Source organism: Manis javanica, chromosome 3 (genome assembly GCF_040802235.1).
Source record: "Manis javanica isolate MJ-LG chromosome 3, MJ_LKY, whole genome shotgun sequence".
NCBI classification, from domain to species: Eukaryota; Metazoa; Chordata; class Mammalia; order Pholidota; family Manidae; genus Manis; species Manis javanica.
This window is the reverse complement of record NC_133158.1, coordinates 107042275-107064684: the sequence shown is the minus strand read 5'-3', so window position 1 is coordinate 107064684 and position 22410 is coordinate 107042275. Positions and strand designations below refer to the sequence as shown.

Genomic DNA, 22410 nt, shown 5'->3' with positions numbered 1-22410 from the left:
GCTTAGCTCACTCCCACTTCTTTGATTGAGATTAAAACTGCCTTGGGGTATATAATACATTCATCAGTATAGAAATGAACACTCAACTGTTCAGGCAAAGAAGGGACAAAATATGAATTTGTCAAAAGAAAGCAGTCCTATCTACCATCTTACTTTAGAAAGCACCGAGTGGTCTCTTTTTTAAGCAGTTATGTCCTTCATTTTTACTGGCTTACATATTTCAAGAAAATGGATCATTTAAAAATTCCTTGCAGTCATAAATATATCATAATCAGAGATTTAAAAGAAAAACACTTTGGAAAATATAAAGGAAACAGTAGGAGAACTAGAACGTGGGATTTGACAGGAATGCATCTATATTTCTTCTTAATCTTTATTTCTTCCTCTTTATGTCCTTCCAAGTAGGAATGGAAAGTGATAATAAATACACTACTTGGATCACGAGGTGGTACTGCTTAAGTTGGGACAACTGTGTTTGATTTTATAGCATCCCTAGTTAATAAAGACTTTTCAGCAAAACATCAGGCGTCAGTTGGTACTAAAATTGCAAGCACAATTTCAACGTCAGACACAGTGTATTTTCTTATGCTTTGTTAAGAAACACAATTTTGTAAATCTGAAGATCTAATTTACTTTATGAGGTATTCATGAATCAGGCAGAATCCCATCTAATAAGCAGAAAAATGCTCTGAGGAATTGTACAAAATGTAAGATTTCTATAAAAAAGGAGGATCGGGCAAGAAGTTATTAGCAAAAGAAAATAATATTATTTCAAGCAAGGGCACCTTCTCTTAGTGAAATGAGCGGAGAATCTTAGGCAAATTACCTCTTCTTCATTTTTTGATGGAGTGGATCAGACTTAAGTGACAGGTTACCCTACTAGTGTTGACCAGAAAACTCCTGAGTATGTTTCTGGGGGAGGTTGAAACTGTGATCAGGTAGGTATTAAGCCTGGGTTCAGTGACTTGGTCTAGCAGAAGTGACCTCATTTGGAGCCTGAAGCTTTCCCTAATGCCTTTATTTTCCCTTTGCTCCCAGATGCCCTGTGCTTGCACAGATATCTTTCAGTTTGCTCTCAATCAAACCAAACTTCCAATCCTCTCCTAATTCCAGCACTATACATGTCATAGTTTGGTATTTGTTTTCTTATTTTCAACTCTTCAAACCAAGCCATAGATTACTGAGCCTTCTTTCACTGTTTCATTGGAATATATCTCATTTGTGTTCCCATGGGATAGTCATTCTTTGTATTTTGTTTTATTTGGCAACAGGGTTGAGGATTTAAGCCATACTAGGTTAATGGTAACACTGACCCCTACAGGAGGAGTGATTTATTCAAAGATGGGCACTAGGACCCAGCAGACCAATGGGAATTATCCCAAGAACTTTCCTTCTGGGAATAAGGGACAATATTGTCTTCATTTTGGATCATCAGCTGTAAACAGAGTATGGTTTCCAGGAGTCATCCTTCTGAGTTGGGCAAAAGCTTATATGAAGCCAAAAAGGCCTATTTGAAATGAGAAACACAGGTGAGTTGAACTGAGAAATGAAGATAAAGCCATGATAATATTATTTTAACCTTCATTCTATCTGTATCTGAATTAAATCTTTGTTACATGAACTAATAATTTTTAGTTAGCTTGGGTTTCTGTAATAGATATGGGTGGATGAATTGACAGAAACCAAGCAGTTATATTGTTAACCAAATAATTAGGTCATAGAATCTGTGGGAATGTTAATTTATAGAGAGTGAGTGATATGCATAAATATTTCTTATGTGATAATTTATAAGTGTGTTTAATTTGCATAGAGCTTACAGTTTTCAGATATTTTACAAGTATTTGCTCATTGTGTTTGGCAATTATTTAATATAAATACCAATCAGTTTAGTTTTTTATCACAACTGTTAGAGTAGGTTGTCAGCCAGAAATGAACAGGGAAAGGGGTGGGTACTTTGGCAGACTTTGTTTGCATATATGTTATATTCTGCTCATTCCATGTAAGCTATTCTGTCAGGATATGAGGTGTGAGAATGTAGGTAACAGATCAGAAAAGCTGGCTGGTTCTAATATGGAGGAAAAGTTAAACCAAACTTTACCCCAAAATGTATACTCTCATTACCATGACATTAGCATTAGTTTTGATGCTTGTGGAGAATGACTGCTCTAACAGTTCCAAATACAGCCCAAAACTCTCCCACTTGCATGAAGTGGGAGCAAGCCAGAACTCAGAGGACTCTGCCAGAGTTTTGACAGGATTAGTCAAAACCTCAGGGCAGCGGGTACTGAGGTTGAGAGGGAAAAGAGGCCGGGTCTTTAAGTCTGATAATGACTGCGGGGCAGGTGGTTATTGAGGGCTTGAGGGTATTCCCTTTGAAACCTATTCTAACTTAGTAAATATTCATCTCCCTTTACAGAAAAAAGCTCCCTATTAAAAGGGTATCTTGCCGTGAAGCTCCTTACCTCAGAATGACTCGGGAGACAGGGCCCACAAAAGAGATTTTATTATCTGAAAGAGAAAGTGGCTGCCCCCAGAGAGAGGGAGCAGCAGCTCGTGAGTGAGGAAGCACCTTTTTAAGGAGTAGGGATAGGGTGTGATCTGCGTTGGTGATTGGATCTTAAGGGGTGGGGGTTTTAGCACGCCAGAATTTGCCTTCATTCTCATCTTTTTCTTTTCTTAATTGGGTCTCTGGGAAACTGGGCATAGAATCTCATTCTCTAGCTACTTCCTGCTAGAAGGGGGCGCAGATTCTGGAGTTAGTGAGGCCATTGCTGTAGAGTTGGGGAAGGGTGGGCATCCTGAGATGATTCATGATGTCATCTAGCTGGTTTTGTTATTCTTTGTGAGAAGGCCTTGATAGCCCTGGAGGAGTAACCGATTGACAGTATGGTTAGAAATTTTCAAAATTTGATTTTGAATGAATTTTTGGAATAGGTTAATGAAGCAGGAAAGGAAAAGGAGAAGAAGAAGAATAAAGGTATAGGGGCTAGGAAGGGCAGGACCCAATTGAAGGGGTAAGGGGACCCAATTGAATGGATTGTTAGGGGAGTTTTCTAGGAGTTTGGGGGCTTATTCATGGAGGTGTTTTGCACCGTCCTGGAGGAGACCAGATTTGTTGGTGTAGAAGCAGCATTGTTATTGGAGTAGTGCATATATGCCACCTTATGCAGCTGTAAGGAGGTCCTCTTTGGGTTGTAGACTACTGGAGGACTTGTAGTCTGTGGAGTTGAAGGTGTAAGTGGTCCCACTGGGATGGAGGAGAGTCGTGAAGAATGCATTTTTGAGGTCAAGGGTGGAGAAGTAAGAAGAAGAGGTGGGGATAGTGGATAATAAATTATAGGGGTTAGGGACTACTGGATGGATTGGAATAACAGCTGCACTGATAAGTCTTAAATCTTGAACTAGCCTATAAGAGCCATTAGGTTTTTTGATAGTCACTATCATTGTATAGTAAGGGGAATTGGCTGGTTGTAGTAACCATTTGCATAAAAGTTTCTGTATAATTGGCTGCAGGCCCTGTAAACTCTCAAGGGGCAGCAGATACTGAGGTTGAGAGGGAAAAGAGGAGGGGTCTTTAAGTCTGATAATTACTGGGGGGCAGGTGGCGATAGAGGGGGTGAGGGTATTCCAGACTACAGGGTTGACCAGATGGGGTGGCAGAGGAAAAGGATAGGGAGGTGGGTTTAGAGTGGGTTGGAGGATGAGTAAAAGTGGGATTGAAGGTGTGTCAGAGTTGACACATGGTCCGGGAGTAAAAGTAATGGAAGCTCCAACCTTGTGTAATAGGTCTCTTCCCATAAGGGGGATAAGACAATGGGGAATCACCAAAAAGGACTGAGAGAGGGCAATGCCTCTAAAGATGCAGTGAAGCATGGGAGTTTGTAATGGTTGATAAGGTGTGCCCTCCACCCTGACTATAGAGGACTGTGAGAGGAAGGTAGGTCCCCAAAACTCCTTCAGAACTGAGTAGGTGGCCCCGGTGTCCAAAAGGAAAGAGATGGGCCTACCTGCTACCACAATGGTTACTCTGGGCTCCTGTACAGTGATGGTAGTGGTTGGGTGGAGGAGTTCCGGGCCCCCTCAATCATTAGTTGCCAGACCCAGAAGGTCTATGTGTGGAGTGTTAGAGCTGGATGGCCTGGCACCTCTCGGTGTGCGAGGACAGTCAACAGCCCAGTGTCCCTCCTGATGGCACGTAGGGCATGGACCGGGGGGCTTCCGGGAATTTGGGCAGGCTCTGACCCAATGACCCATTTGACCACATTTGAAGCATGGACCAGGAGGTCCTCCTGGCTGCTTCCTAGGAGGTGAGGATACCCAAGCACCAGTGGTTGGGGTAAGTTGAAAGGCCTTAGCCAGCATTTGATATTTTTGTTTATGGGCCTTTTCATCTCTTCCATTATATACTTTGAAGGCCACTGCCAGGACTTCTGCTGAGGAGTTAAGGGTCCCTTCTCTAGATGTCTAAGTTTAGCCTTAATGTTGGGGAAGCTCTGGGTGAAGAAGTAGGTCATTAGTAATTGTCTCCCATATGGGGTCTCAGGGTCTAGGTTTGTATATTGTAAAAGAGCTTTGGTGAGACAGTCTAGGAACATAGAGGGATTCTCATTTTTATCCTGAATAACCTCTTATAGTTTTTCATAGTTAATGGCTTTATTGGCTGACTTCCTGAGACTCGCCATCAGACAGGTAATGAATTGATCTCGACTGGTGACTCCCCCTGCCGTATTATAGTCCCAATTAGGGTCTCGGTCAGGAACTGCCTCAGCACCAATTGGATGAGCTGGAGTAGTTTGGTGAACCTCATTGGCATGAGTTCTAGCCTGTTCCCAGACTCGCCTATGCTCCTTGGACAAAAGTGTGTTGGATAGGATCATGTGAATATCATGAAAGGTAAGATCATATTACTGAGTTAGGTACTGGAACTCTTTTATGTAAGTAACTGGGTTGGAGGTGAAAGAGCCTAATCTTTTCTCAATTTGAGATAGGTGGGAGAGAGAGAAAGGGACATGGACCCAGATGATGCCCTTTGTACTGGCTACTTCCCATAGTGGGGCTAGGATCTGGGTTCGATAGTGAGTGACTGGAGGGCTTGGCGCGGGACTGGGTGAGGGAAGAGTAACTGGTTGTGGAGGAGGAGGAGGTGCTGTGGCTCCTGCAATGGCACTAGGGAAGCTGGGAGGGTTGGGATTTTGATCTTGCAGAGAAGGAGATTGGGGCGGGAGAGGAACTGGTGGTTGAGGGGGAGCTGTAGAGGTTTGAGATCAGTAGGGAGGAGGTTCATCATCAGGGTCAAAGTCAGAGGAAGTAGTGGGAATTGGTGGGTGGTGGGATGAAGCTTTTTAGAGGGAGGAGAAGATGTGTAGGATTGCAGGGGAGACAGAGAGCGAACTTGGTTTGGAAGTAGGAGAAAGCCTGGATATATGGGATCTCTTTCCATTTGCCCATGTGCTCACAGAAGTTGTATAAGTCATGGAGAATTTTAGGATCTAAAGAGCCATTGGGAAGTGATTTAGACTGATTGACCAAGGAATATTGTGGCCAGATCTCATTACAGTAGCAAATAAGCTTAAAGGGTTTGAGGTCTGGAATGAGGTGGAGGAGTTTTAGATTATTGAGTAAGCACCTGGTGAATCTGCGGGAATGGAGGGGCCAGATCCCATGGTGAGAATGAGACCATTCACAAGTTGCTGAGGCGTCCCTGAGCAATTGAGAAGGTCATGGAAAAGACTAGATATATTTAGGGGGTCGTCACCACCTCTAACCAAGCGGTGGAGGTGAAAACACAGAGGAGGCTCAGTACCTGGTACCAGGAGTTTACAAGCAGATAAAGGGAGACCGGGCCTCAGTGAATGAGGATTCTCACCATGGGGAGGCAGAGAAGGGTCAACTGTGGGGATCAACTGTGTCTCTGAAAGTCGTGGTTGGGGGTGCCCCTGTCCTGGAGGAGCCCTTGGGGGTGCCAGACACTCAACGGTCACTTCCCAGGTTCCAAAGGGACATTTAAGTCTACCATGAAGGGGAGACTCACCAAATCGAAGGCTGGTGTTGGGCAAGAAGATGAGTGACTGGGGAAATGGACGGTGAGCCCATGGAGGAGGATCGGGCAGTGAGGGTTCCCAGAGCAGCTCAGGTTCCCAGAGGAAGAGCAGAGTCAATGGGAGAACCTCATCCAAAGTCATGACACCAATGAAAGGGTATCTCACCATGACCCTCTTTACCCCAGAACGACTCAGGAGACACGGGCCCATGCAAGAGATTTTATTATCTGAAAAAGAAAGTGGCTGCCCCCAGAGAGAGGGAGCAGCAGCTCGTGGGTGAGGAAGCATGTTTTTAAGGAGTAGGAGTCGGGTGTGTTCTGCATTGGTGATTTAATCTTAAGGGGTGATGGTCTTAGCGTTCCAGAATTTGCCTTCACCTGTTATTTCCTTGGTGTGACTCAACCTCAAGTCTACCCATGCTCAATTCTTGCGTGTGTACTTTTGCTTTCCTTTAAACTCTTATTTTTCAATAAACTCCTAAAACTCATCCACTTTTATGACCATCTTTAAATTATCTTTGGAAACAAAATCAAGAACCATATCTGGTAGCACAACCACACAGCTTGTAAATATTCAAAGTGGATTAGAACTCAGATGTTCTTATGCCTATTTGGGACTTTTCCTTGATACTAAATATATTTTTTTCTGTCACTCTTTCTACTCTGACTATAACCTGAGATCAGTCTTTGGCCTTGTTGTGAGCAAAGAATTCAAGAACAGACACAGAAAAGCTGTTGAGCATTAATAGTTTATTTGGAGATTTAGAGTTGAAGGAAAGGAGAAAATACCTCCCCAGAAAGGAAGGGGACATGCAGACCCAGAGTGGCTTGCACTGAGGGAACAAAATGGAAACTTTTTTATGTAAAGGGAGAAGAATACTTACAGGGTGAGATTAGGTTTTAAAGGGAACAGTTAGAGTCTGCCTAGAGTTCAGGCTTGCTCTACCATCATGTCAGGCAGGAGAGGTTTTTGTTTTTTACTGTATTTGGTTCTCAGAACTGCCATGGCACAGGGAGGTGTGATTTTTACTTATGTTAGTGAGTGTATAATGTATTTGGAGGTGATTCAGGGTAAACTCTCCTCCATGTTGGAAATAGCCAGTTTGGACCAGTCTATTATCTATATTCTCATTCCACATCCCTTGAGAATAGTTTACATGAAATCTGTAGAATATAAGCAAGCATCTAGCCAAATGTAAACACTGGCTAAAGTCCCTCTCCCTTTTCCCTGCTCTTGTCTGGCTATCTATCTGAGGCAGGGACCATGGGCTTAGACAGAGAAGGGTGAGGACCTCTGGAAAAAGCAAGACAAGATATTTACAGTCAAAGCATTGTAACAATGTAAAGTCCCTATCAAAACTCTGTGTTCAGCATTATGTAAAGTCAAGGTCACACTAATTCTCTAGGGTAAGGATACTGGACTAGGAATAGAGACATCTTCAATGAGGTCAGTTAAATGTCAAAAGGCCAGGAGCAAGTTGGCCTGGAATGTTTGAGTGTTCCTCAAGGGTATCTCAGCATAACCCATGACTTCACTGTAAACAGCCCTAGCAAACAAACAACAACCCAGCGCACCTTGAGGGCAGGGCAGGTGGTACAAGTCCACACCCTAAGCCCTCAGTTCCCAAAAATCATCAAATGCCTATAAATCCCCTAGGCAAATGCACCACCCTAGGCTCTCTTGTCCCCTCCTGGTGTGAGCCAGGAGCTCTTTCCTCTCACTGTATCTCTAAATAAAAGCCTCTACACTGGCTCTCCTACCTTGGGTGTTTGCTAAGTTCATTCTTTGACTCCACACAAGAACTCCAGCATCATATCTATTGTAACATGACTTTTCCCAACTTTGTCCACTGCCCTCTCACAATTTGTGAGCTACTCAGCCATGTTATAACACATGATTCTGTTATGTTCCTGTATGGAGTAGGTTTTGCCACTCTATGATATGTCTCTTTGTCATGTTGTTTATTTTATGCTGATTATTTTTCAGACAGAAAAGAAGCTCTGAAAATCTACTAGAAGTTATCATTTATAAATATTTACATTTATAAAGGACATTTCCATTTGTAAGGGTGTCTCCTTTGCTGTATCAGGAAAGGGAGATTACTCAGTCTCTAGAAACTCTTATCAATGGAGAAGGCAACCACTTAAATCTGCACAAGAACCTTACCCCTGTTTACTGTGCTTTTTCTGGTCTCCTCCTATAGCTGATTCCTCATTCCCAACATTTTCCTTTATCTTTAGCTGAAGATGGTATTTAAGGATGACTTCAGCCATTTTAGGGAGTTACTCAGTATTCCTGGGTCTCTTCCATATACAGGAGATATTCATGTTATTAAAATTTTGATTTTTCTCCTCTTAATCTGTCTCATGTCAGTTTGATTCTTAGACCAGTGGAAGAATCTTGAAGGGTAGAGGGGAAAAAATTTCCTCCCCAACATTCTCTTCCCCGCTTCACATCCCTTCCCTACACAAACAAATACAGTTTGCAATCAAATGCAATCATATCTACTATAGAAGGTGTGAATTAACAATGGAGGTGGTGGAAGTACACACCTAGGAATGATAAGTACAGAGTAATGTTGCCAGGCAGATGCGTATGAGGACGTCTCTCCCTGTGCACCAGGTGAAACCTCAACCTGGATGGGGGAGGCTTCTTGACTCTGAAGGAGAAAGGATTCTTGAGCAGGTTAGAAGAGTGTAGGGAATGAAGAAATTCATTAAAGTGAGAGTAGCAGGGAACGGCAGCTGCCTTGCAGGCAGCAAGAAAGTGCAGAATGGGGCAGGGGAGCTCACTGAGCTCCCTCTCCGCATAGGGCAGATCCCCTTGCCAACTCCTAAAGCCAGAGTCACCAGGTGTCCAGTGTCCACTTGGATCTGGATGGCACAGGGACTAGCACCTACCACCCCAGGATTTGGGGGAGCTGTAGAGCACAGGATGGAGTGAGATTATGTTCTGAGAACTTTCAAAGACAGGAGATTTTCAGGCAGTCTACTGAAGACCAGATCACACACCCGCAGTTCCATCCAGGTCACCTAGGCGACAGGAACTTGCAAGCCCAAATGAGAACTCTTGGCAGCCTTTCCCTACTTACCAGAAGTAAAGCAGAGGAAGAGTTAAGACTTGGAAATAGAATAAAATAGCAGAGACAAAGACACTACTGGAAGAGCACAAAGAAAAAAATGCAATAAATTGAGCAGTGACAAAGCTTTAATTTAAAAGTATGCACTTAAAGGGGAGTGTGAGCGACCTCAGAACCTCAGAGAAGAGGCGCACTAAAGGACTTCGGATTCTGTCTTCTAAGTCTTTCAAGAATGGGGCAAAGGGTGGAGGTCGGAGTTGCTGGCCATAGGCTTGATTTGTGGTCTCACGATGTCTCTCACTAGTGAAGGACACTATGCCCTAATCCATAATCAGTCCTCCAGATAATTCTGTAGGATAAACTTACCACAAGGAATTTATTGACCTAGTTCCTCTCTAAGATAGTGGTTAGCCTCAAGCACTGGGAACATATTAGTTAAGACTGCTTGCCCTGCCCTAAGAGGGGTGGTTATTGTCTGATTAACAAAAAATATGTTAGGAATCTAACTCCCTGATTTTTAAAGGGAATCTTAGCCTTAAGACGGAGTCCTTCTTGTTCTCACTATACTGTTTCTATCTTGGCATTTTTCATCACAGGCAGGAAGAGTTAATCATGATGCTTGTCATGTCCCTATCCTACTTCAGTAAAATAAGGCTCTTTGTGTGTGCAATTTACAAACACATGATTTACAGATATAAAAGGAGTGAGACTGCATGAAGAGTTAAATCCTTTTGCTAACCTGTTCTCTTTTCCCCATACAGTGGCCATGTCTTTTTGTTATTTAACTAAAACATTTGAGTTACAAATAATCTAGCAAACCACTTCTTAAGAAAGTGTGGACAGTTAAAAGGGGAATGGGAATCCTTGTCTCCTCACACACACACACACACACACAGATAACATTGGAATATGTTATACAGCATGATCCTTTAAGACACTTACTAGATGGATAGATGCCACACTTCTGGGTGCACTGATAAATGTAACCTCTTTTTCGCATGTATCCCTTGCTGTGGAGGAAGTATTTAAGATGTCTCCAAATGAAGAGGCATTAAAGCAGTTTATCAGAGCACACTGATGGGCTTCTCTTGGCCATGGTCCACACTAAGACTACAAATAAACTCTGACCTTTTTCAAATGTAATGGCTATGTTGATTTCAGTGAACAGTGCCAAAGCACTTCCTCCCACAGAATTGCTCCCTATTAATAACATAGTATGTCAGAGAAACTAAGGCAGACCCTTTCCTGAGAAACATGGGTTCCCATTGTAAACTGGCTCAGAAAATTTTTGATCTATTTGCCAAATACTAATTAGGCTGTATGGCAGTCTGGGTTATTTCTCCCTGATTTTCTCTTCATCTGTGCCTCACTTGATGTGACACTGGCTTTGAGATCCTGTGGTTCTTACAGCTTAACCCTGAGTCTGCCCCAATTTTCTTTCACTCTTATTTCCTAATAAAATCTTTGCACATTTAATTCTATATTTTCACCTGCTTCTAAAAGGACATAACACAGATACCTATAGTGGGTACCCAGTAAATATATGCTCCTACTTTTATTATGTCTAAAAATGTCAAGGGAGACCTCATCATATATTTAGTTTTAGAATATTAAAATCAGACCCATTTATTTTTTATGTCTGTGGCCTCTAATTTATAATATACTGGGTTAAATTTTTTTTTATTTCTCCATTTGTAGTAAAATACTTTTTTTTTCTTACTCTAATACCTGAAGATTAATTTATTGCATGTGGCTATTAATGATGTCAATACTAGAATGCATATTACTTTCCTTAAAAAACTACAAGTAAATGTGTTTTTATTTTATAGAAATGTCTGTCAACACTTTTCATGTTGACAAAAATTTTGTCTACACTTAATCCCAGCATTTCAAAACACTTTCATCATTAAATATCTGCAACTATGAAGTTTTTCAATTTATAGACGAAATTTTTGCAATTTAAAATCAAAATAAAGCAAGCCCAATAAATTTAGAAATAAAAAAGCCATGCTATATTGAACATGGATCATATGCAATTATGAAATGGAGCATTTCATAAATAAAGGGTTATAATTCTCTTTTTAAATTGGTAACACATGACTTACCCCTTAGGACATGATTTTAGCCTCTAAAACATGGTCAATTGAAACGGTGTGGTGAGATTCACAAATAAAACAAAGGCTTCCAATGTTGTGCTAATTTTCCTCAAAAGGTGAAAGAAGCATTTTTTTCCCCCAACTTGCCTTCATGGATTTTCATCACAAACAAAAGTCAATTTCCTAAGCAAAACTAGCCCATAGCTTTGTGAACACACATGTGCTGACCATAGGAATAGCTAAAGTTCAGCATGCTACCAAAGCTTGCACAAAAGCTCTATGTTTTTTAGTTGATGGGGTAGCACCTGACTGAAATAAAGATAAAGAAAAAGATCAATATTATCCAAAGCCACAAGCTTTCTTTACTAGAGACAATAAAATCATTTCTACTGGTTTCACATCACTTCTTTATCTTATCTGCCAACATCTACAGAATCTCTTTTTTGAAACAGTTCTTTCTTCCAATATCATTGACACAAGTTAATCAGGTTTAGGAGCTATGGGATACTAAGTAATGGGCCAAGATAACTGGTCTTACTTGGTCTATTTCCCCTGCTCAAAATACTGGAACAAATGTTACAATGAGACCCCAAAGCTTCTTTAAGACACACTTTATAATGTCTATTTATTTTAACATACATGACTGTACATAAATAGTAAGTTCCTGTAACTCTACTCGTCATTTCTTGGTGAGTGAGAAAAGACCCCCATAGGGATTTAAAAAGTGATCCTTCACCCTGGAAAATAATTCTAACAGGAGAGCAAGTAATCTCCGTGGAAGGCTTCCATGTTCAACCAAGTACCTCTGCTGCTCTAGCAGCCCCTTTTAACGCCATTCAGAAAAGACTCATGAATACTTGCAGTTAATTAAAAGCTATTTAAACTGGTAATTTCCTTCTTCCAGGATCCTGGACATTTCCTTTTCAGAGATATTATAAGGAGTGAATTGTCTCTTCAGGCTCCCTTGGGTACTTTATGTTGGGTTTTGCAGCCCTTCTCTGATGAAGGCCTCATCCTGATGGTCCCAGGCAGATCTCGTGGCAGCCTTTATGGGGCTCCTGCCTGAGTAATAAAATGCTCCTTCTTTCTGAAGAGCCACTGTTTAATTTCAGACAGTCCCTCTGGAAAGTGAGACACATTCATACAAATGTGGGAGAGTGGTAATGAACACTTTTATGACCCACATAATCAAATCTCTCTTTCTTATCATTGTCTCTTATTTGCTTATCTCAGGCTGAAGCCACACAGGCCCGCTTTACTTCCCCAATTCCATAAAATAGTAAAGCTGCCCAAACTGCGGAGCTGTTCACCTGGGATATAAAAACGCACTGTCAGGAGAAAATTAAGCTTTGCTTTTGTTTCAACAGGATGCTAAGTTCCTACATTTCTTCCATTTTCTTATTAATTATCTCTGTCCTTCTCCAGTTTAAGAATTATAGAATAAAATAACCATCCTCTTTTCACAAATATAACTAAATGAATTACTGTAAGTCAATCATCAGGTTCATGTCACTTGTTAAGTTAAATTTTTAAATTAAAAAGTCTAATTCATTAATATTATAAAATTATTTTTTATTATTTGTTGTTATTTGCATTTTTTCCTCACCTAAATCAGCAAAGGCATTTTTGTACTTGCTCATTTTGACCTGGAATCATTCTACTACATGTGGACATGGTGGAAAAAATAGAAGTATCCCGTTCATGAATACATTTGTGAATTTTTTTTTTTTTTTTGGTTAATTAAAGCTGATATTTTGCCTGACTCCAACAAATTCTCACATTAAGGAAGGAAACAGGTTGTCTGGATTCCTAAAAAAAAAAAAAAAATCACAAATTCTGGTAAATTACTGTCATGGGGAATAGAAAGCTGACTCAAATCATTCACTTTTATTTTCAGCCCTATATCACTCATTTACTTATTTTCAACTTGTTATTTTGTCTCTATGACTTGCTTTTCCATAAAACTCTAAAAATTTGCACACTGATATTCATCATGGTTCTTAGAACGGCTCTGCTGTGTCCCACCCACCCTTGTCACCTATAGCAACTGCCTCCTTGAATAACCCTCTCCAAGTAATCTAGCTCTGAAAACTTGGCAATGTGCTCTCTAATGAATGAGTGTCTGTATTTTACTGCATTAGCAGATATGCATGTGTTAGATTTTTTATTTTATTTTTTAATTCTGGATAAACAAACTCAAAGTAATTTTTACAGTTTTTTAACATGAAAATTTTTTCAAGGTAGTATATTGTTGCATCTGCTTCTTTTTCCTTCCCTTTATCTTCTCCTCCATCTTCTCTTTAATCTTTTAACCCAACTTTCTTTCCCTTCACTTTTTTCTCTATAATTGGTCCAAAGAAAATTTCAGATCTTTTTCATTCTCTTGTTTTTAATTGTATGTCCCCGTGTGATCACAGGCCTGATCGTATGCCCAAGGGGAAAGGTTGCTACGAGAAAGTGCTCAAAAGACCAAAGGAAAGTTCCAGAGACACCATATGAGTCATGAGGGTTTATTGGGACTTACATACAGGAAGTCCAGGAGCTGCTGGCTGGATGAGGCTATACACTGCCATGGTGGACAGGGAGGGAACTGCTTATGGGTGAAGGGACAGAGACTATATGTGTACCAATGAAGGTATGTGATTTATTACTATTCTATATGTTATGTTAGAAGGAAACTGTTGTGTGACCAGTGCTCCAATGAACGAAACCTTTAACAAAGGGGTCTGCATTCCAATAAGATGTGTCCATTGATAAGGGGGCCTGGATTTGGCCAGATTCAGGCCATTAACATACCACATTCTTAGAATACCACCTGAAGGAGGGGTCCCTGTAGACACATGGGTATTCTGAGACAAAGACTATAAGCAGGCAGTCCTTGTCCCCACATTCCCAATAGCACTGTACCAACAACACAGAACTTGGGGCTAATACACAAGGTTCTGTCTGTAATATGCCATCTTTCTGTGACCTGGAAGAGAGAAAGTATTGGCCAACCATTCTGTGCTATGAAAGGATGCAATGGAAAGCAGGAGAATGTCTTGCTCACAGTTGTATTTGATAATTAGAAGGAAGACAGCAGCATTGCCTTATAGAAGGAAGCCAGCGCTCAAAGTGGAAATAAGAATCAAGATTTCAGATGCACAGATTAAAGAGAGTTGTAAAATAAGAAGACAGGAGAAATAATAATGATTAGCGAGGTAGGCAGAATTCTAAGATTTCCACTCCTCTGCTGTACACATCTGTGTAATCCTTTGAACTCTAAATGTTATGAGTTTTCCTTGCATAATTAATCTATATTAATCTATATTATATGGCACTTTTGACATTAAGAGAGAGAGATTCTCCAGGTGAGCCTGACTTAATCACATAATGCCTTAGAGGCATAGAGTTTTCTCCTGCTGGTTACAGAAGTCAGACATTGAAAGCAGGAAAAAGATATGACATCTTGCTGGCTTAAAGATGAAGGGTCTGGCAGGAGATGTGAGTGGCCCTCTAGGAGCCAAAAGCAGCTCTCACTCAGCAGCAAGCATGGACATGGGGAATACAGTCCTATAACTTCAAGTAACTGGATTCTGCCAAGAAGAATGAGCTTGGATTAACATTTGCCCATATTGCCTACAGATGTGAATTTATTCTGACTGACACTTTGATTTCAGTCTCATAATAATAACCCTAAGTAGAAAAAAACTATACAGAGCCAGACTTCTGACCTGGCCATGAATTAATAAACCAGTATTGCTTTAAGGTGCTACATGTGTGGTAAATTTGTATGTAAAAATAGAAAACTAATATACATAGACCAAAAAGTAAAAGCGGACAACTCTTAAACGTAGATATTTATGTAATTGTAGCAGTATTTATACATGCACAAGAGTTTGGAGAAAATTCTAATAGTGAGTTTATCCAAGTTTTTTGTTGCTTCCTGGACATTACTATCTAGATGTAGACCCAGAATCTTAGATTCAGTATATTTGAAACCTTCTCTCTCTCTTTAATACACTCCATTGACTGCACTATCACTTGCTTATGATAGGCAAAGAAATAGATGCTTTCCACCTCTGCAATGGTATCTGAGTCCTAATCCCTGGAACTTCTGAATATGTCATGTTATATCCCCATAGGGCATTAAGGTTGAAAATGTAGTTAAGGTAGCTATCTTAAAATACAGAGGTTTTCCTGGGTGGTCTGAGCTAAGCCAATGAAATCAGAAGTGTCCTTAAGTAGGGGACAAGGGTGACATGACAGCTAGAATCTGCGAGACAGCATCACAAGGCAGACCCCGTCTGTCATGGCTGGCTTTGAAGATGGAAGGTAGCCATGGGCTGAGGAATGTGGACAGACTCCAGAAAGTGGAAAATGCAAGGTAGTGATTCTCCCCTAGAGCCTCCAGAAGGAATGCAGTCCTGCCCACACCTGATTTGAGTCCAGTAAGACCTATTTTAGACAGTTTGCTTCCAGAAGTGTAGGACGATAAATCGTGTTGTTTTAAGACACCAGGTATATGTAGTTTGTTACTATGGCAGTAGTTTTCACTTCCCTAGATTAACAGTACCACCACCTACTCAGTCATTCCAGTTACAGATCTCAGCATCATCTACAATTCTTCCTTTTCCCACATCCCTTGTGTAATGTATGGTCAAGTCCAAAGGATATTCTATCATGTCACTTGCATCCATTACTTCCACTCCATTGACTATAACGTTATTGGGGTAGGTATTCATAAGATCTTGACTGGGCTACTGAAATTGTTTCTCCCATCAAATTTCACTCCATTAAGCTCATACAAATGTTTTTTTCTAAAGCTGCAAGATGTGATCAAAGCATGCCCCTGGGTCACAAATTAACAACAACAAAAATAGCCTTTCAATGACTTTCCTAACACATAAGTTTAATACGTCTTACACTCCCTAGAAAATGACTTAAATCTCTGAGAAGCTGTTGGCAAAACCTAAATGCGCATTTCTATACATCTTTCTCTTTGTAATTCAATATATTGATCCCCTTTACTTATCAATAATCTTGAATTGTTTTTATCATTCTAACTGTTCTTTATTTATATATCATTCCCAAATGATTTTTTTTTGTGCCTAGAATGGCTGTCCTTTTCCAGCTAGTGTAAGGAAAATATTGTTATATGTTTCCCATATTTTCCTTGAAATGCAAAGAATAAACCCCCCAAACTAACCTCACTAGAATTATAGTCCACCCCAACTTCGATTATTTTTCTGCAAATAGAAAAATTCTCTGTATAGAATTAATCAGTAACATGGCAACAATTTTTTTCTATCAACTATCACTACTAAATTGGTGAACCATTAGATTTTTAAAGATGCTACACTGTTATGGATCGAGTTCCTTCTCCTTGGTTCTTGAACTGAAAGGCAGAGGTACAGTAGCAAAGCAGAATGAAAGGTTTATTTGAATATGCTCCATGGGAGGAGCAGGCCAGAGTCAAGGTAGACAAAGGCAGCAAGGGGAAGCTCATTGAACTCCTGCTCAGCATTGGGCAAATCCCTTGCCAACTCCTAAAGTCAGGGTCACTGGGTGTCCAGTGTCTGATTGAATCTGCACAGTGTGAGCCTAAGTCCCTACCACCCCAGGATTTAGGGGAACTGCAGAGCATTGAATGGAGTGAGATTATGTTCTGGGAACTTTCCAAAGGCAAAGAAAGAAGATTTTCAAGTGGGCTATTAAAGAGCAAGATTGTACAGCTGCAGTCCTGCCCAGGTCACCCAGGTGATGGGAACTTACAAGCCCAAATCAGAGCTCTCAATTGCCCCTCCCTACTTATCTGGAGTAGAACAGAGAGGGTAACACTCTTCAAGAAAGGGGAGTGTGGGAAACCTCAAAGAGGAGGCATACTTAGGGTTTAAGCTCTGAGGTTTTATAGGGCTTTTTTGGGTAGGGGTCAGCATAAGGCATGATGTATATAAGTGATTCATAATTCCTTTTAAGTTTTGTCTTAAGAATAGGGTTATTTAGGTGACTATGCTGGTCCTGATATCAGCATTCTTTATCCACATATGTTTATTTACACTTTGGAGGTTCTATCTCTTGTCCTGGTTACAAAGTTACTTGATTGAGGAGCTGGAAGAAGAAGAAGAACAGCATGTAATTTAAGTTAAAGAGTAAGCTGGATCTTTTTTACAGGTTAACTAGATTTTACAATGGCATGATCTAATTGGTACAATGAAGACATGCAGTCAGATATTTCTCTTTATCTGGGGAATATCCAGACATTCAAAGTCACTCGTGGCCTTTGAAACTTTAACTAATTAACTCATTAACTCTGTGAGTCCTTTCTGACTCTCTGGTTTTATATGATTAACTTTTTGAGTCCTTTTTAGTGGGATTTACTGGCTTTTTTCTTTCTCTACCACTCTCATGCTTGTCTTTCTGCCTAACAAAACTAGTCTTTTTATTTTTACCTCCATATTTAATGTTTATTTGACACTACTGTATTATTCATTCTAGATGTTTTTTATTATTTTATTTTTTTCACCAGTATAGATATATTTAAGCCATTTTAGTACAAAAAAGAAATGTGGCCACACCTCAGTATCTGGACATCAAATACCTAGGCTACAGAAGATGATTATGATGCTCTTTAAATTCTCTGCAGCATCCTCCACCCTGGCCCCCATGAAATAACTTTAGTTCAAAATTTTCTTGTATAAATGATTACTCTTGGCTCCTGTAATTTATTATGTTTTATTTTATTAATCTAGGTTATATTTCTCAAATGTTCTGATTATACATTGAACTACTGTGGGTAAAGACAAGAGTCATTTCTCCTTCCATTAATTTACTTGAATCATTTGAAACTGTCAATATTTGACTATTTTTTACTGTGATATAATTATTTATAAGAAATATATATTTGGTCATTCAGGTGACCAAAATATATTTCTCAGATATATTTGGTTTTCATCCATAGTTCTGAACCATAGAGGTGTCTTGTTATGTTAATGGATACTTGGAACCCCCTCAAAGGCAGCCGCTGGTTGCCAGGGGGACCAACCATGTGATTAATGGGTGAAAACTTTCAGCATCCAGCTTCAAGTCCCAGCCCCTGGGAGAAGAGAAGGCAGAGGTGCTGGGGGTTAAATCAGCCATGATTTAGTCACATATGACTATGGAATGAAGTCTCCACAAAAACCCATCACAATATATATATTTTGCATCCTGTTTCCTGGCCTGAGAGCTTCCACGCTTGGAAAAACAGAATGCTTCCATGTGCCTCTGAGCTAAGGCCCAAGGTCCACAAGGATAAACACCCTTTATTTTGGACCTTGCTGTATGTATCTCTTCATCTAGCTATAACTTGTGTCTTTTACAGGTTATTTTAATAAACTTGGAAATGTGTTTCCCTGCATTCTTTGAGCTACTCTATCAAAATAATTAAACCTAAGGGGAAGGCTGTTGAACCTCTAACCTGTGGCAGGTTATTCAGAAGTACAGGTAATATATTGGGGTTGGCTGCTGGCATCTGGAGTTAGGGAAGTGGAGGGCAATCTTGTAGAACAGAGACTCTAATCTGGTACTGTCTCTGAGCAGAGAGCATCAGAATTAAGTGGAATTCTAGGACAGCCTTCTGGTGTTCAAGAATTGCTTGGAGTTGTGAGTGGGAAAATCATACTCCCCTGACAATGCATATTGGAATTGAGTCCAGGAACCCAGAAGGACTTGATGTCAGTGTAGTGGCATTTACCAAATAGATTGACTGAAAAAAATTTTCTATTTCATGAGGTTAAATATAACATTTAGTTTAATAACTCATACATACGATCTCAGATACCTATTTCCAATATCCTCATCTTTTTAGCCTTTATAACCTTTTTATACACTCTTTGTTTTTTAACTAAATAATCTAAATTAACATGAAAGTTAAGGTTTTCTATAGTGTTTCACAGTTTCAAATCAACATATAATGCCCTGAGATAATATGGAACATGGCACAGATGTTAGCAGGTTAGAAGCAGGCTGAGGACCCTCTTGTGAAGCACTCAGGAGATTCTTGCCTTCAAGCCCAGGGACATTTCTCTGGTCTCAGATGCCCAGAATTCTTGGAGTCATGGCATTCAGTTGCCTCATGAATTTCATACAACTCCAGCCATCTCTGCCCAGCACTAATTGTATTAATATCATACAAAATCAACAATTTAAAGGAGCTAAAATGTGTTTTGGGAACATAGGGGACCTTTGGAGAGATTCATCAGTAGGATAGGAAATAATGTTGGAGAGGATGGGTAACAGATCCCACTTTAAATCAAGAATGAGTTAAAAAAATAGACACAAAAATACACTGTAAATAATTTAGCCAAAAAATAAAGGGCTATTTTCCCTGGGGTATGTGGGTTACCATCACATATTACCACTTTGAATTTCATGTACAAGTATTTATATGCCCTACCATTTGTCTCTGAATATGCAAAATGATCATATATAGCAAGCAACCTCACAAAAGTGAAGTTTTTTGAAATGTGGAATGAAGCTGATTTTCATTTATGTTCTTGACTTTATCCCTTTGGAGTTTTATGGATGAGAGCACTACAATCCACTAGTTCTCATTGATTTACCTTTGATTACTTCAAATACCTTGGAAGGAAAATTCCTGGCCTGGTTTCTTAAATGGGATTTCTGGTGTTTTTCTGAAAATGACTGGTCATAAAACTTAAACATTATCTAGATACATTATTTTAAAAGTACTTTAAAAGAAGACTCAACACCGAAAAAAACAAATAACCTGATTATAAAATAAGAAGAAGACCTGAGTGGACATATTTCCAAAGACAAAAAGATGGCCAACAGGCACATGAAAAGATGCTCCACATCACTAATCACCAGGGAATTGCAAATCAAAACCACTGTGAGATATCAGCTCATACCAGTCAGAATGACTTCTGTCTGAAAGATAAGGAATAATATTAGTGAGAATGTGGAGAAGTGGGAATCTTCCTACACTGTTGGTGAGAATGTAATTTGGTGCAGCCACTATGGAAAGCAGCATGGAGTTTCCTCAAAAACTAAAAATAGAAATGCCATATGACCCAATAACCCCACTTCTAGGAATTTACCTGAAGAAAACAAAATCACTGATCCAAAAGGATATATGCACCCCTATATTGATTGCAGCATTACTTATACCAGCCAATATGGAAGCAACCAAAATGTCCATCAACAGATGAATGGATAAAGAAGATGTTGTACATGTACAATGGAATATTATTTGGCCAAAAACAAGAAGGAACTCTGGCCATTTGTGACAACAAGGATGGATATAGGAGATATTATGCTAAGTGAAATAAGCCAGGCAGAAAAAGACAAATACCAAATTATTCCACCTATATGTGGAATATAAACAAAATTAATTAACAAAATAGAAACAGACTCACAGACACTGAGAAATGACTGATGGTTACCATGGGGAAAGTGTTGTGGAGTCAGTGGGTGAAATAGGTGAAGGGGATAAAAAGGAACAAAATCTCATTCATATATAAATAATCAGTCAGGGGCAGAAAATACAGCATGGAGAATATAGTCAATATTTCTGTAACTTCATTCTATGTTGACACTACTTGGGGTGAGCATTTAAAAATCATGGATTACTGTTGAATCACTATGTTATATACTTGAAACCAATGTAATATTGCATGTCAACTATATTTCAATAAAAATAAATAAGTGAAAGTAGCTCAAATGTACTCATGCTATCTTGGTGATATACATAGAGTTTTGTTTGGGATAGATTTTGTGTTTGTTTTTGTTTTTCTCCTTTGAGAAGGCAGCAATGAATGAAAGTAAGTTGGACTTAAAACTATATTTTTCCAAATATCAGGGTGTTTAAGAAATATTTTTTCTTAGCTAAATAGTAAGTCCAAAATGATTTTATTTATATTGGTTATTTTTCTTGCTTTAAGTTTGAAATCTAAGAACCTTATACAGATAAGAAGTATTAATTAAGTTGAAAATTAAAAGCTTATTTTTAAAAAACTCCCAATTTTTCTCTTTCCTTTGGCACATAACTGGAGAATTTTATACTATCAAGCATACATTTATAAAGATACAGGTGAATGAGGGGAGTAATTAATGGTATAAAAAACAGGAAAACAAACTATTCTTATTCCTACAACACTACTAACACCAAATTGTTACAAATACTTGCCCCCTGATTCTGTCACTGTCACTTGTCTCCCTTGGCATCTTCCTCTTCCTTCCATTGTTTAAAGGGATATCCAAAGGTTTTAATTAACACACATAATTAATCACACAGAACTGTTTTAAACATGTCATTGTCCCAAGAGACCTTTCAAATAATTAGCTTCTTTGCAAGTATTCAAAGATGTAGTACATTATGTGAAGATATTAAATCTCCAAATTATTTGCTTCTGTTTGTTCATCTGTATTAACCCAATCTTTCAATTATTTATCCCCAATTGTTGAATAAACATCAACAGAAGATGGCACTATTTACTCAGTTTAAAACATATCAGCAAATAATCTTTCCACTTTGAACAGAAACAGAAATTTTAAAAAGCTACCTGTGAGGAAAACAGTTTTATTAGAAAATGGAAGTGAGATAAATGGTATAAAGCATAATTTGTTTGGAAATTAAAATAAGAAATAATTTAAAATTGAACAAGAAAATGTAAATCTTGAAATATACATACTTTCCATTGAAGTTGCAGGAACAAATCATTTTATAACACAGGATTAGTTTATACATGAAAAATATCACTGCCATATGTGACACAAAGGGCCTGGAGGGGTACCAACACTCACTCTGGAATTTGTGTTCCATCTTTTCCTTTACAAATCATAAAGTCATGGACAAGTCACTTTTCTATGAATCTAAATAAAAAACCTTGTTTATTAAATGGATGTAGTAATACTTATTCAATTTCTGAGGACTAAATGAATATATAGTATGCTCCACTGATTACTATTGTTTTACCAAACTAGAATACAAACATTGTGTGGGACAGAGAAAAAAATTATCATTATAATATCTACATGTAGTGTCATGTCTGGCATTTGGCAGAAGAATGGCAAATGTTGCTTTAGTGGAAGAAATAACAACTTCACTGTATTATATTGGCTTTAAATGGCTTTCCAAAGAGGGATTGTTAAAATGATACTCACGTTTTCAGAAGCAATAAGCACTTAAAACAAATTTTCTAAAGAGGTAGAA

General features: G+C 39.1%; 1 long non-coding RNA gene across 1 annotated transcript in view; it reads left to right on the top strand.

Moving 5' to 3' along the window:
• The first annotated feature begins 1438 nt into the window (after positions 1–1438).
• Positions 1439–22410, top strand: part of LOC108409389 (uncharacterized) — an 88862-nt gene continuing 67890 nt past the window's right edge. The window contains exon 1 of the long non-coding RNA XR_005059810.2: positions 1439–1529. This is a non-coding gene — a long non-coding RNA (uncharacterized lncRNA). The remainder of the gene's footprint in view (positions 1530–22410) is intronic.